The 13516-nt window shown below is 39.0% G+C and overlaps 1 long non-coding RNA gene across 1 annotated transcript; it reads right to left on the bottom strand.

Moving 5' to 3' along the window:
* Positions 1–8844: 8844 nt before the first annotated feature.
* LOC135433910 (uncharacterized) lies at positions 8845–9858 on the bottom strand. Its single transcript, XR_010437157.1, has 2 exons — positions 9682–9858; positions 8845–9619 (listed from the first exon to the last, which is right to left on the bottom strand). It is a non-coding gene; the product is annotated as an uncharacterized LOC135433910 (long non-coding RNA).
* Positions 9859–13516: the final 3658 nt, after the last annotated feature.

The raw sequence follows: 13516 nt of genomic DNA on the forward strand, positions 1-13516 counted from the left end.
TCCTATGCCTGCTGTACATTTGCAGCATGTTTAGTGATGCGATCTTTGTTTGTGTCTCGTGCTTTGCTTTCCAGCAGCAACAATTACAGCCGAGAGTCGCGTCGATGACAACGACAACAGCAGCAGCAGCAACAACTACAACAACAACAACATCAACTACAACAACGACAACAACAACAACATATGCCACATGCCTCGCTCACTTTCTCGCTGTGCTGGTAAATGCTTGGAAAATGTGCACAATTTTCACATCCGGTGTCACATTCGATTCAATTGAGATTTACCTGAACGTGACTAAAATACGCAAATTAAAAACGCTTTTCTCGTCCACACTCACCGTGCGTGTGTGTGTGTGTATGTGAGTGTGTGCTTTGTATCTGTGCGTGCACTGTGTGTATCTTGGCTCGAGGGATTGTTAGCCGACTTTTCTAGCTGCCGACCCTCATTTTCAGCTTGTTTTCCTTTTGGGTTAGTTGTGTTATGTTTAAATCACTGTGTCATCTGAAGCGCATGATATAATAAAGCATGCCGATCCTTTAATATGAGTTGTCAGGGGTATTTCGTGCATAATAACGTAGGTTGTTAGGGGTATTCCGAACTGCATGTGCTTTATAGACTGCTGACTGAACCGATTTTCGTGATTTAATGGCATTTGGCTCATAGTTTCTTATTCAGTTTGATGCTGCGTCTAAAACTTAAGCATTTATTAAAAACAATTAAAATTTAGATTTTTTAAGTACCTTTCATATTATTTATGCATTATATTATATTATGATATGATGTTATACACAAATGTTGGAATCTTTAAATTATATATGAAATCGGTTGTGTTTTTAAAAATGAGTAAAAAGGATAGGTGGAATTCTGAGTGTTCAATTTAACGGTCAAATCATGCCAAAATTGCCAAAAATGTGGACTTAAAAAGTGGCTAGAGTCTAGCAAATGTTAATACTAGACTTCAACCCTTCAATACCTTTGCCAAAACTTAGCTGATTTTAATGAATGAGGGCATTTTCATGGCTTGTCTTTAAGATGGGTTCTGCATTATATATTGAACTTTTTTCTGCAAAAGTATCGTTTATAACAACTTTCTCATTTTGAAATTTGGATGTTTTAATTTTAATCGATTCATAGTGTCAATTAAAGACCAATCTTAATAATATTTCTCATGTTCATTTCGCTGCCCAATTTTATGCTACAACTTTGTACTTGATAGTTCCCAAATGTCCAGTACCCTACCTAGAGTCCATAGAACCTTCGTTAACTGCAATTACTTTGTCAAAATTGAACCGATTTCATGAATACGATTTGTGCTCTTGATTGATTTAGAATTGAAATTGTAATTGCATTGTATTCAGCCCTGACTTTCGCCAAGGGTTTATTGGGCAGATTAAAACAGCAAATTAAGCTGCGGCATAAATGAGAAATAAAACCGACAACAGTGCACAATATAATTAAAAGGACTAATTGAAATTTTAGTGCATCCAAATGCAATTAGTGGTCGCTAACAAAATGTTAACCAGGGTTTAACTAACATTAAAATTAACTGACTATCAATTTGGCGAACTTTAAGTAGAAATTAACTGAGCGCAGTGAAACGAATGCCAAACAAAAAGTCAATGCTGGAGGGCGTCATAAATCGATTTAACAATTAATCTCAAATTGTTATGCAAATAAATAGCTGAGCCAAGTATGGGACAGACTTTCAACAGACAACACTATGCAACTAGAATAGGTTTTCGTTAATAAAAAATAAAAATGTTAGGTTCATCATTTTTAACAAGTTTTTCGTTTTTTTTTTGTAATTTGTTGAATTTTTGATTTGTATGTGTGTGAGAGCCTCAAATTTGTTGCACAGTGTTGGGGGTCAGAGTCAGTAGCTATTTTAAGCGCAGCTCTGGCCAGGATTCGCCTTTGTTTTCTGAGTCCATTGGGGAAACAGGGACGCGTCGCGTGTTGAATAATGGCAAAAGCTCGTAATATATATAAATAATATATAGATATATGTATATATGGCATTCCTATATACACATTTTAAAGCAGCAAATGCATGCAAAAAGTTTCTTCTCACTAATAAAACTTTGTGCGCTGCTCATAAAATTGATGCTGTGGCTTTTCAGGGCTAATTTAATGGCGCCGACTTCAAAGTGACAATAATTTGGCCATTAAGACGTCGGCTAGCAGAGGCCGAGACAGACAGAGAGGGGGAGGGAGGGAGAAAGATGGTCTCCAAATGGTCGTCGCTGTGCTGGGCCATTAAATGGATTGTCGTTTAATTGTTCTCGCGTTCATTGCCACGCATCGCCACAAGCTGCCAACTTTTTGAATGTCTCTGTTGGATCAGAGGCAACAGAGGCTACGCTCCGGCCTGCCTCGATATTGGTGCATTGCCAATTGTCATAATGGCCGAGACGTTGCTCGACTATGCGGCCAATTATGAGTTAAGAGGAATCACTTCTTGGATCGACCATTAAAACAGACGCATACTAAGTTCTGCGGTCATAAAATTAGTTGCGGCCCGAAAAGTGCATTTTGGTTGCCTCAGGCCAAGAGGATGGATTGCGGTATAGGTGGAGGGGAGGGGGGGGGGGGAGCACAGAAATTGCTGCACATCGTTCGCCTCATCGTAAACATCGGTCAAATGGGCTGCATGGGCTGCGTAACTGCAGAGATGGGCCATTGACACGCCCACTCCACATGGACGACGATGTCGTCTCTGTGAAATGGCCTGGCAAGGGGGCCAGGCGAGCGGGCAGGTGGGGGGAAAGAGGGCGCAAGCGGGCAGCGGTTGACGAGTGAAGAACAAGATTTGAAATGGTTTTAAGTGCAACTTTAAAAGGGCTCACAGATCTGTGCTAAATGATGACGCTCATATGTCAGGCCTTTAACTGGACCGCCAGGTACTTTAGCATGGGGAAAATTGCAGAGTGGAAAATGGTTGAAAAGCAAAGGAAAAGACAGAATGGAAAATATAATTGTTATCAAAGTGTAGACGGCAGAAGATATGTGAGCAGCTGCAGATGGAAGTATTTTGCAGAAGTTTGAAGAAAATATAGAGGTCATATATTCAAATACAGTGTTCCCTTAGAGTTGACAAACAACTTTGAATATTTGATACTTTTAGCATAGAAAAATTAATTAATATATTTTATTAGCTGACTCGAGGTCCGGGCCTAATGCATTTAAAATAAAAATTGAAAGCAATTTTGTCAACCATCCTTAAACGGAAAATGAATTGTTTTTGTTTTTATTGGCTGAATATTTGTAAAATATATAAGTAAAAAGCGAATTGAAATCAGATTTATTGGCAAGTTATTGCCAGTTTAGAAAGTAATTAATTATAGAATATTGTTATAATCCTAAGAAAAAAATATTCCTGCAATGGATACATTAGATACAAAATAGGCTGAAATAATTTAGACGAAATAAATATAAAGATATTAAACTAGATATTAAAGATATGTATTGATATCTAACAATAACTTGTAAACTGTTAAAAAGGCTATAAGAGAATATCCCGAGAAATTACGGAAACATCCAATTTAAACCAGAAAAAGCAAATAGCTACCTTTGGGATCTACGATGGAGCCAGGAATCTGGCAACCACGTTTGGGAAAATGCAATTTAAACCTGATATTTCTGCTGCTGAGAAGCTCAGATAAGTGGTACATATTAAAGAGTCGGACGAAACCAATTAGAATCGATTGATCCGCATGTTTTTCCATGCACTTTTAAATTAGCTGTGTCACATTTTGACAATTTTCACAAATCTATTTTTACAGCATTGAATAATTTGTGCATTCGCAGAATAATGTACATGAATTCGCTTGGGCCACAACTTCAATTAGGCGCTACAACCTAATTGAATTGTCAAAGCAGTTCAACTCTGGTCGAAAACCGTGCACCTTCCCTTGGAGCTACACAAAATTTCAATGTTCAGTACATTTTCAATTTGGCTTTCAAGTGTTTTTCTCTTGGAAAAACCAAAAATGATTTCCCAGCAACTGCTGTTTCAAATTATTGGCTGTCGTTTCTCTCTCCCCCCTCTCTCTCTCTCCCCCTCTCTCTCTTTGCTGGCCAGCTAGATTTGCATATTTCGACGCCTCGACATATTTTGCATATTGCAATGGCCAAAAACTTTGTGACTTTTCGGTTGTATTTAGGGATTCGAGTGCCGCTGCCAACCTGCCCTGTTCGACCATGAAACATGACAGTTTTGTCTAGTTTTATGTGCCCGGCATACCGTATGAATAAAGTTTGCCTTCCAAGCAGCTGAAGAGTTGAAGCCTTCAGCATTTATGCCCCTTGAAATTGGACATAAAGGGTATAATGTTTTTGTCAAGGCCATGTTAGAGTCAGACATAAGCTTCTTCGAATCCGAGTGAATCTAGCCATGTCCGTCTGATCTGAGAGACTATAAGAGTTAGAGAGTTAATAATTTGACAGCAGGTTTTTCCAGTGCAGGAAAAGTTTGTTTTAAAACATCGATAACAGGGCTTGCTCCCACATCGATTAAAATCGATACCCTAGTTTTTGAAATTATCTTGGAGCTCATAGTATTTAAATATGCCTAATTTGTTATGTAGGCTTTTGTTAAGCTTACACAAATTATGAATATTTCCTTTTTTGAATACCTCCCCCGTTCCCCGCCGAAAACTATGGCAAAACACGCATTTCTTAAGCTATAGCCTTGGGCTTTGGTATTTACACACGGTTGCATGTTATATTTATGCACTGAAAATTTCATAATGATCGCAAGATAAATACCAAAGTTAATCAAGGACAGTTTGCTCAGAGTGTGATCCCAAGGAAATCAGAAGAGGCAACCAGCGCCTGGCTTGCTTGTGTGTGTGTGTGTGTAGAAGGAAGCAGGAATGCTTGCTATGACAACTGTTTACAGGGTATCTGTTAGTCATTTATTACCGACTAGAATGCTCTTGTGGGCACTGGCTTTGCATGCTCCCCGTTGACCAGCAGCCCCGTCCCTGCATGACAGGCTAACAGACGTGTCGTGCATGCACTTTGCATACTGTCGAAACTGGAGATCAAATTTAGCTTGCTTTTGACATGACGTCAGACGGGCAGCGGCACCAACTGCTCTTCCAATCATTGTTAGACGGAAAATCATATTTCAATTAAAAGCCAGCCAGGCCAACCAATAAGAGCCGAAAACAGGCAGCGTCTAATAATCAACAGAAATGGGAGCCAACCAGCATTTGGGAGCAATGCGAACAACATGTTCTCTGTCGAATTGTTGCAAATTTGTTTACATATTTTGCTGTAATTGTTGCCCAACTACAAATTGCCGGCGACCGACGAAGGATCCATGCTAAATGCCTGTTATTTGCGTACTGCACAATTGAATTGCTTGCCAAATGAAGGTTTCGGATAGTTTTGATTTGTTCGGAGTCGAATTCGAATTCAAATTTTAAAGTCCAACTTTAATAGGGTTTTATCCGTGTGCGGCTGGATAACATGTAACCAATCCTCAATTTCTCTGTCTCTCTCTAACTGGCTTTTGTCTCTTGCTCTCTCCACTGAAATCACAAATTTCAATCTATTGACATAATGACAAACCAAACAACATATTGAACCCGGGCAGAAGGTTAAAGTCCATGTGCACGACTAATAGATACCCTACAAACACAAGATTCACCTGCCACAAGCTTGTTCTCCTCTCAGGCCCATATTAGAGTATTTATTCTTTAATAACTCTTGTTATTAAAGTCTGATATAACTGAGTTTTTCAGGCATTTAAGATGATACTCAAATGTGTCTGCATCCCAAAAATAAAGGCTATGTCTTTAAAAGTTCTCGAGCACGCGAGAGGTGTCTTAAAAATAACGGTGTCTATAAAATAGACGACCTTTATAGGGTCGGCTGCACATTTGCAATGGTTATAGGGTACAAATATTGCAGACCAGACAAATATAAACACATGTGCATATATATTTTACAGGTGCTGTATAAAAAATGTATCCATTCCAGTTTATTTTTTTACAACGTGTCGTGTCATGTTTGTCAAAGGGCGCCACCTGTCGACCGCGAACGCCAGCGCGCGCTCCTCTGCCCTCTCTCCCTCTCTCTCTCTGCATCTCTCACCTCTATCTCTTTCGCGTGTCACAGGTTAATTTCGCATGCAAATAATGTCACGTTGTCGTTGTCGCCGTTGAATGAACTTGATTAAAATTCAATGCGACGTTAATTAAATTCTGCCAATGCAATTTACAGGCCTCTTTTTTTCCTCTTTTTTTTTTTGCAATCAGCTCCCTACCCGTCCCGAGCTAAGGTCCAGCTTAAAGTTGTCGCTTTGGGAGGTGTCAATAATCAAAGATTGACAACCAGCAGGTGTTGCTACAGCTGTTAGATTGGGTAATCTTTGCCTAAACAATTACTTTTCATTATTCAATATACAGATAATTAGGTACTAACTCCCATTTTTATTTAATTTCTACAAGGCTTTTCTAAACAAATAAAAAGCATTATATTAGTAATTACTCAGAGCTTAAAAGCTTAGGCTTGTACCATGTTTTTGATTTAATGTAGATTCAGGGACTTAAGTGCATAGATCAATAGATCTATCTGAAAATAATGTGCTGCATCCCACCTCCCACCTCCCGCCCAACCGACAGCTTTGTAACGAAAGACATAAGTCGCGAAACGAATACAAACTAAGACTATAGATATAGACAATCTACTTGCCAAATTGTTTAGAACACTCCGAGTGGAATACTCCGGAATGATTGTTGTAATCATCACAGAGGATCCGGAACGGTTCATTCAAGGCATAGTTAGTTAAACATATTACAGTTAAGCGATAAAGGTGTATAATTACGTGTTAGTCTAGTAGGGACAGAGAAGTTTAGTTGGCTAGTCAACGCAGAAGAGTCTATTTCATTGTAATTAACTTATGACTTTATGTTACACCAAGCATAGTTCTACGATTAATTAAAAAGAAGGAATGAAGGAAGAGCAAAGGAAAACTGAGGTTCGAACACCTTTAGAGTCTATAAGATGTTTATTACATTAATAATGATATTATTATTGAATTGTAATGGATCTAGTCACTTACTGCTCAAAGAAGTTACAGTGAGTACAGTACAGTACAGTATTAAATGGAGTTATGCTATGAATAATCTAGTCCTCAAAATTTTTATTTCTTCAGATTTTAAGAGTATGTACCCGCAGGAACAGCAATCACTGAACATCCGACCAGAAGTTTACCAAAGTCTCTGCTTAAATTTTAATTAAGACCTCCTTTATCAAAAAGCTGTCTTAGCTTGATTAAATTAATCATTTATTCAAAGATCTAACAAACTGATATTCCAAGCGTCACAAATGGATTCGAATAAACACGTTTGTACAGAACTTAGGCAAATATATCTTTGCAAAGTTTATCCTGCAGCGCGCAAAGCGGCATTTAAGCGTCTTTAAGCGACTCCTGACACACGTGGCGTATGAGCAATCAGCACATAAATTACCCCAGCAAACATTGTTAGGTTTCAGTTTTGGGGCTTTCTCTGGCGTCGCGGAATTCCGGTGCATTGTGCGCGCCATGAAGTCTAGACAATGCAATCATAAATAATTTCTGCATAAAGACGTAATCATTTTGCTGCCCCCTGCTGCACCCTCTTGTGTCTCTCGCCCTCTCGCCCTCTTGCTGTAAGTTCTAACTGGGTCTTCTGCTCTCCAGCCCAAAGTTGTTGCTGTCCAAATATTTTGTTATTAAATGAAATTGCAATGTTTGCTGCTGACCAGCACCACAAATACGAGGCCCCCAGCTGCCGACCCGAATCAGAGCTCAGACTCAGCTCCAGCTCCTGCTCCAGCTCCTGCCCTGGCTTCCTCATTATGAGGGCAGTCGGGGTCCTTGGGTCCTGCGCTCCTGTTTGTCTGGGAATTTCATGTTGGGGCTTCGTTGGTCAGCTTGGCGTCCGTAAGGGCATGAGGGGCAGAGGGAAGGTATTTCACTTTGCGTGTTTTTAAACGTTTTTATGAATTTGTATGCGGTTCTTGTTGGGGTTCTTGTTGGGGTTCTTGTATGCGGTTGCCACTTGTTGGTGGAACTAGCTGCTGGAACCACAAACTTTATACATATTTGTTATACTCAGGCGTAAATATGGGCTTCTAAAACTCCATGATGATGTTTGAAGCGTAAAAGTCATCAAAGAAAGATTAATTAAGGGATATAAATACATGAATGTGGAGAAATTGATACGGGGTAAGGCATATTAAAACAAGTAAGAAGTTCTACTCGGGAGCTCCCGACTAGGGGATACCCTGAACCCTCTTATTCCAACACCAAATGCTCGCTAAAAAATTCTCTTGGCAGGGTTCGAACTCGAAACTGAAATTCTTGGAATTTGCACTTGCTGCCGCTGATACGAGGAAAGCCAAAACACGTTTTCTTTAGTAACTTTTTCTTAGCCAATCTTGATGAAATTTTCTACAGTAGATCTTACTGTGCTACAGAATATTTTTGTATTCTCAAAAAGTCAATTTCATTTAAATTGTAGCTTATATTTGTGGGCAGCCTAAACTAGTTTATTTACTTGATTTATAGCTATGAGGAAGTAGCGGGGAGGTGGTGATAGCTATAAAATTAAAGATACTTGATATATATATATACTATTCAAGCGTAAAAAACGGCTGAAATGGGGGATGCTATTAGATGGGGGGGGGGGGGCTTACCTTTGGACGATCCGTGGATATCCAGTTACGAAATTGTCCATCGCGCCTCAGCAGCTCAGTATACCAAAAGCCAAGCGTTGTGGACTCCCAGTATATCTGAAAGGTACAAGTGACATGACAAAAATTACCAGAACTCTCCGATGCAAGCGAAAATAGTTTCCAGCTGTTTATTGACTCAGAAAATATGTATAAATATATATGTACATATGTGTGTAAGACCGATGTGTGTATTGTGGTGTAGAAAGTGTTATATTTGTATCTAATTGTAGAAGTCCTTGCTTATCTTGATGTTCATGGCACGACAGAACTCCTCCATCTCTTGCAAGGCATGCTGCTGAGAGTCTCGCTTGGAATACTTGGGCAGCTTATGTTCAACATTGGGAAGATGAATCGATGACAACGCTTCTAGTAACTCTTCATTCGAGAAACTAGCACAAAACCCTTTTCGCAATCCGGAAATGACGTTTGAAATGAAACGAAAGCTGTTCGATGAGTAAAAAATGATAAATACCGCTCATTTTCTTGCCGCGCGTTATGGTAAATTTCCCATTTGGTGAATTCGCCATAAGGCGCGGCAAGAAAATGAGCGATATGTATCATTTTTTACCCTTCGAACAGCTTTCGCTTCATTTCAAACGTCATTTCCGATTTGCGAAAAGGGTTTTGTGCTAGTTTCTCGAATGAAGAGTCACTAGAAGTCGTTGGCCGCGATTCAGAAATCGAGGAAACTGATCTCCGTTGGGCACCTTGCTGACGGTCGATCAGCATTTGTGGATCGAAGGGATTCGTTTTCTTTGGTAACGGTGAGCCCGTATTGGTGGTCTTCATGAATCCATAATCACGATTTACCAGTAAAGTGGCCTCCACATTTTCCCGTTTTTCATGCGATTTGTGTCCAGTCCGCTTCAACATGTTCTCAATTGAATATCTGCGTATTGAATGCACTTGAAGAACTTATAGGCAGGTGCTCTAAATGCTTAAGAGACATACCGTAAAAAATAAATATATAAAATTTTCGATTAGCTTTTTTCTATTGAACTGCTCGTATTTTGATTGTTAATTTTTTGTTTTGGGATGTTAACTACTTCCATAAAAGACTAGAACTGAATTTATGTCTCCCAATTTATACAATCTGTTATTTTTGAATATCTCAACGCTTGCTTTTTATTTAGGAAACGATTTTCTCATACATATATAAAGCTGAATAAATGAAAGTAAACGCGAAATCAAATGATTCAAAATTCAATTAATAATTATTACATGGATTATAATCGAATATGTACGCATTTATAAGTTTGTGTTTATTTTAATGAAACCAGTGAAAAAGAAGTAAGAGGCTCTAGTCGGGAGCTCCCGACTAGGGGATACCCTGATCCCTCTTCTTTCAACAGGCGATATGTATAAAATGAAAGATACTTGAATATATGGGTATAATATTCTAGAAGCTACATGTCAAGTTTGGTGATTTTAGCTCTTATTATTTACCAAAATTGCTCAAAAAACAGAATTTCGAAACCGATTTTAATCGATTACTTGCAAACAAGGCAAGTTATCGAATATCGGAAATATACTCGATCTGCAATAAGTATATAGATAAATAAAATAAATATAGATATAAGCTTACTTAAATATTAATGAATATGGATACGATTTTAGATAAGGATGGATATATATCCATTCACCAAAAATATAATATTACTGAACAGATATTCCATGCCACTAAATCTTCTAAACAACATATTTACCTATTCCAGACTCAGCATATTATCAGCATCTATTTTATGAAAATAGTTCTGACAAGCTGCATGTGCTTAACACTTTATTTAGAAATTTTCCCGAACCCAAGTCCACAAGCCTGACTAACAAGTGTAGTCTGTGCACATATCAACAAGCTAAAATTATCATTAGTTCAGTTTGGGTTTCGGGGTTTGGGGCCAGCAACTTTTTTCGACTTTTAGACGGGTCAGTTGGCTGCTGGAACAATGCAGCCGTCTAATGAAATTTTCAACATATTTGTGTTGTAATAATGAAATGCTTATGGTTTCTAGTGTCTGAGATGGGCGATTGCGTTGCCATGGACAGTACTCAGCCGGAGCTTAGAGTTGTTGAGAGGGGCAGGGATGAGGGGCAGCTACTTGCAGGCGCAACGTTGCGTATAATTTGTCAAGTTGCAGCAACTTTTATTTTGTGTGTGTGTGTTTTAATACCCTAAACCCATTGCAAATGTTTAAGGGTATAATGTTTTTTGTGAAAATGTATGTAACAGGTAAAAGGAAAGCACCGAAGAGCCCATAAAGTATGAATGCAAAGTATCATAATGACAAGCTAACTCTAGCTGATCTGGTCGATCTATACCATATGCAGAATGAGTTTTAAATAATTTGTGGAACTCGGGGAGAGTTTTTTTGATATTGGTAAACATAGATTTTGCAAACTTCGTATGTAGATATTGTATATATATATATTTTTATAATTTTACTCTCAGGATACCTCCAACGTTTCCACCTGCAATAGAGAAAAATTCACAGTCTTAAGGTAGAGTCTTGTGCTTTGTTATGCAATTATTTTTGTATACCATATTTATACCCTGAACCTTTCATAAAGTTCGGACTGCAAACACCCAGGTTAATCTAGAACGCATTTCTCAAAAATAGTGTGGGGTGACGGAAAGAGAAGCACGGTAGATGCAGAGAGCTTGCATTGTATTTATATGTATGTATAGAAGGAAGCTGGAACTCTTTTAACGGCAGCTTGGCGCTGAGTTTAGTGTATCTCCTAGTCATGCACTCCTGACGGCAGCACTTTTACTTGCTTTCTGTTGTTGCCTCTGCTGTGCTTGCAACGAGTTAAGCAGCTTGCAACTTCTTTGCGTTGCATTTGATGTAAAACTAAGCGGCAAAATTGCAGCGACTAGGTGCAAACATTTGCAGTTTGCAGTCGGCAACTCGTTAAAAGTTGCTCGCAGCCAAAGTAACCCAGACGCCAAGTATAAAGCCCACGCCCTCGACCATGCCACGCCCATCAATCGCAAAGTGTTGCTAAAAGTTTGCCATAAATAATGCGCGTCTCAATATTAACAAGCGACGTTGTTGCCGGCGAAAAGTTTAGCGCACTTCAATAAACGAAGTACCCCAGCCATATCCCAACCCAGCCCCTGTTCCCGCCCCCTTCAACTCATACACTAGACTGCCACGCCCATCTAGTTAGAGTGCTTGGCTGCTACTTTCAAGTTGTCAACAGCTTATTGATGCTGGGCTTCTCGAGCACTTTAGCATGCCACGAAAATATTTTGCGGCCATGCCAAATGTCAAAATAATTTCCAACTCCAAAAGCCTTGCAGTTGTTTTTGTTGCTCTGCTTGTTCAACTGGATGTTGTTTGTAGTTCTTGTTGTTGTTGCTGTTGCTGTTGTTGTTGTTATTGCTGCTGTTGCTGTTGTCGCTGTTGTTTATTATGTTTGAAGCCATGTCATGACTGCCTTGGCTGCCTAGTCGCCGCAGGCAGTCGTCTTTCATATCCGTTGTGCTGCTTCCGGGCATTGTGGGGAAATTGATTTTGTCTGTAGCTGAAGATTTCGCCGGCTCACTTGTCGTATACGCAATGTTAATTAAGTGCCACTTTAAAGCGTGTGCTGCGGAAAATTAGCTACGCAAATGTATTATTTAGCTGGCAGCTCATTAAATCTCTATAAACAGGCTCAAGGACGGGCCCCACTAACCTGCATAGCGAGATTATGCCCCTCAGTGGGAGGGGATTCTATATTGACTGAAGCTGAGCCACTTCATTAACTGGGTGTCTGTGTGTGTGTGTGTGTGTGTGTGTGAGTGTATGTTAACTGGGCAAACATATGAGGCACCGCCCCTGGGCGGTTGAAAGCTGACAAAATGTGTCATAATGAACTGCATAAATATGCAGAGCTTTTCTATGGCAAGCCTTCAGCTTAATGAGGCAGCATCAGATAGCATAGAGATAGCGCCATAAGAGGTGGGCTCTCACATATTATATCATCTTACAAAGTAGAGATGGGCGAGTGACGGGTTTGTACATTAATGACATGAGACGAACAGCATCTTCAATGGGGGAAGCTAAAAATATTACCACAACATGCACGCTTTCTTAATCATTTTTCTCATACTCTGTACACAAATTGAATGGAAGTATATTGGTTATTTTTGCATGTGATTGTTTAGAGCTGGACTCTTTCAAAAGAGCTCCTCTTAAGATCTAGACCAGAGGACAGGGCCGCGTCCAAAACAGGGAATCGACGAAAGGCACAGTTTAAAAGTCACTGATTTGAAGGGACAGTTTTAGATCCATAAAACCAATATACTAGGAAACTCCTTTTGACAGATTTAAGCTTCTTTTTTTTTATAAATTTTTATATTAATATAATCATTACATTCATTCAATTTTATTCTTAGCTTAACTATATTCCTTTGAGCATATTAGTTTTTTGCATGTGTATTTTAAGAGCTACGCTTACACAAGGTGAACAAGAGTATGTTCGTTTTTGGCATGTTTATTTTCGGAACTAGACTCACCAAAAGAACATCTCCTAAGTTGAAGATGAGATCACGCCCTAAAATAGAAATTACCTATGGACATAGTAGAAAATTAACTGAATCACAAAGCAGTTACTTTTCAACTATGTCCAGGACTGATTTTTTTTGCGATTTTTTTAAAATACTTTTTATTTCAATATATTACTTTCATTCAATATTGGGCATGTATTTACTCATGTCATATACTCTTTTCAGATAAAGTATTAGTATTATCTGGCTAACCTGTGGGCGTGGCAATCGTGAAAGTCTTTTTCTTCTGCAGTT

This window comes from Drosophila montana, unplaced genomic scaffold (genome assembly GCF_035044405.1).
Source record: "Drosophila montana isolate Dmon_TW-CO22-7 unplaced genomic scaffold, ASM3504440v1 contig_3240_1, whole genome shotgun sequence".
Taxonomy (NCBI): domain Eukaryota; kingdom Metazoa; phylum Arthropoda; class Insecta; order Diptera; family Drosophilidae; genus Drosophila; species Drosophila montana.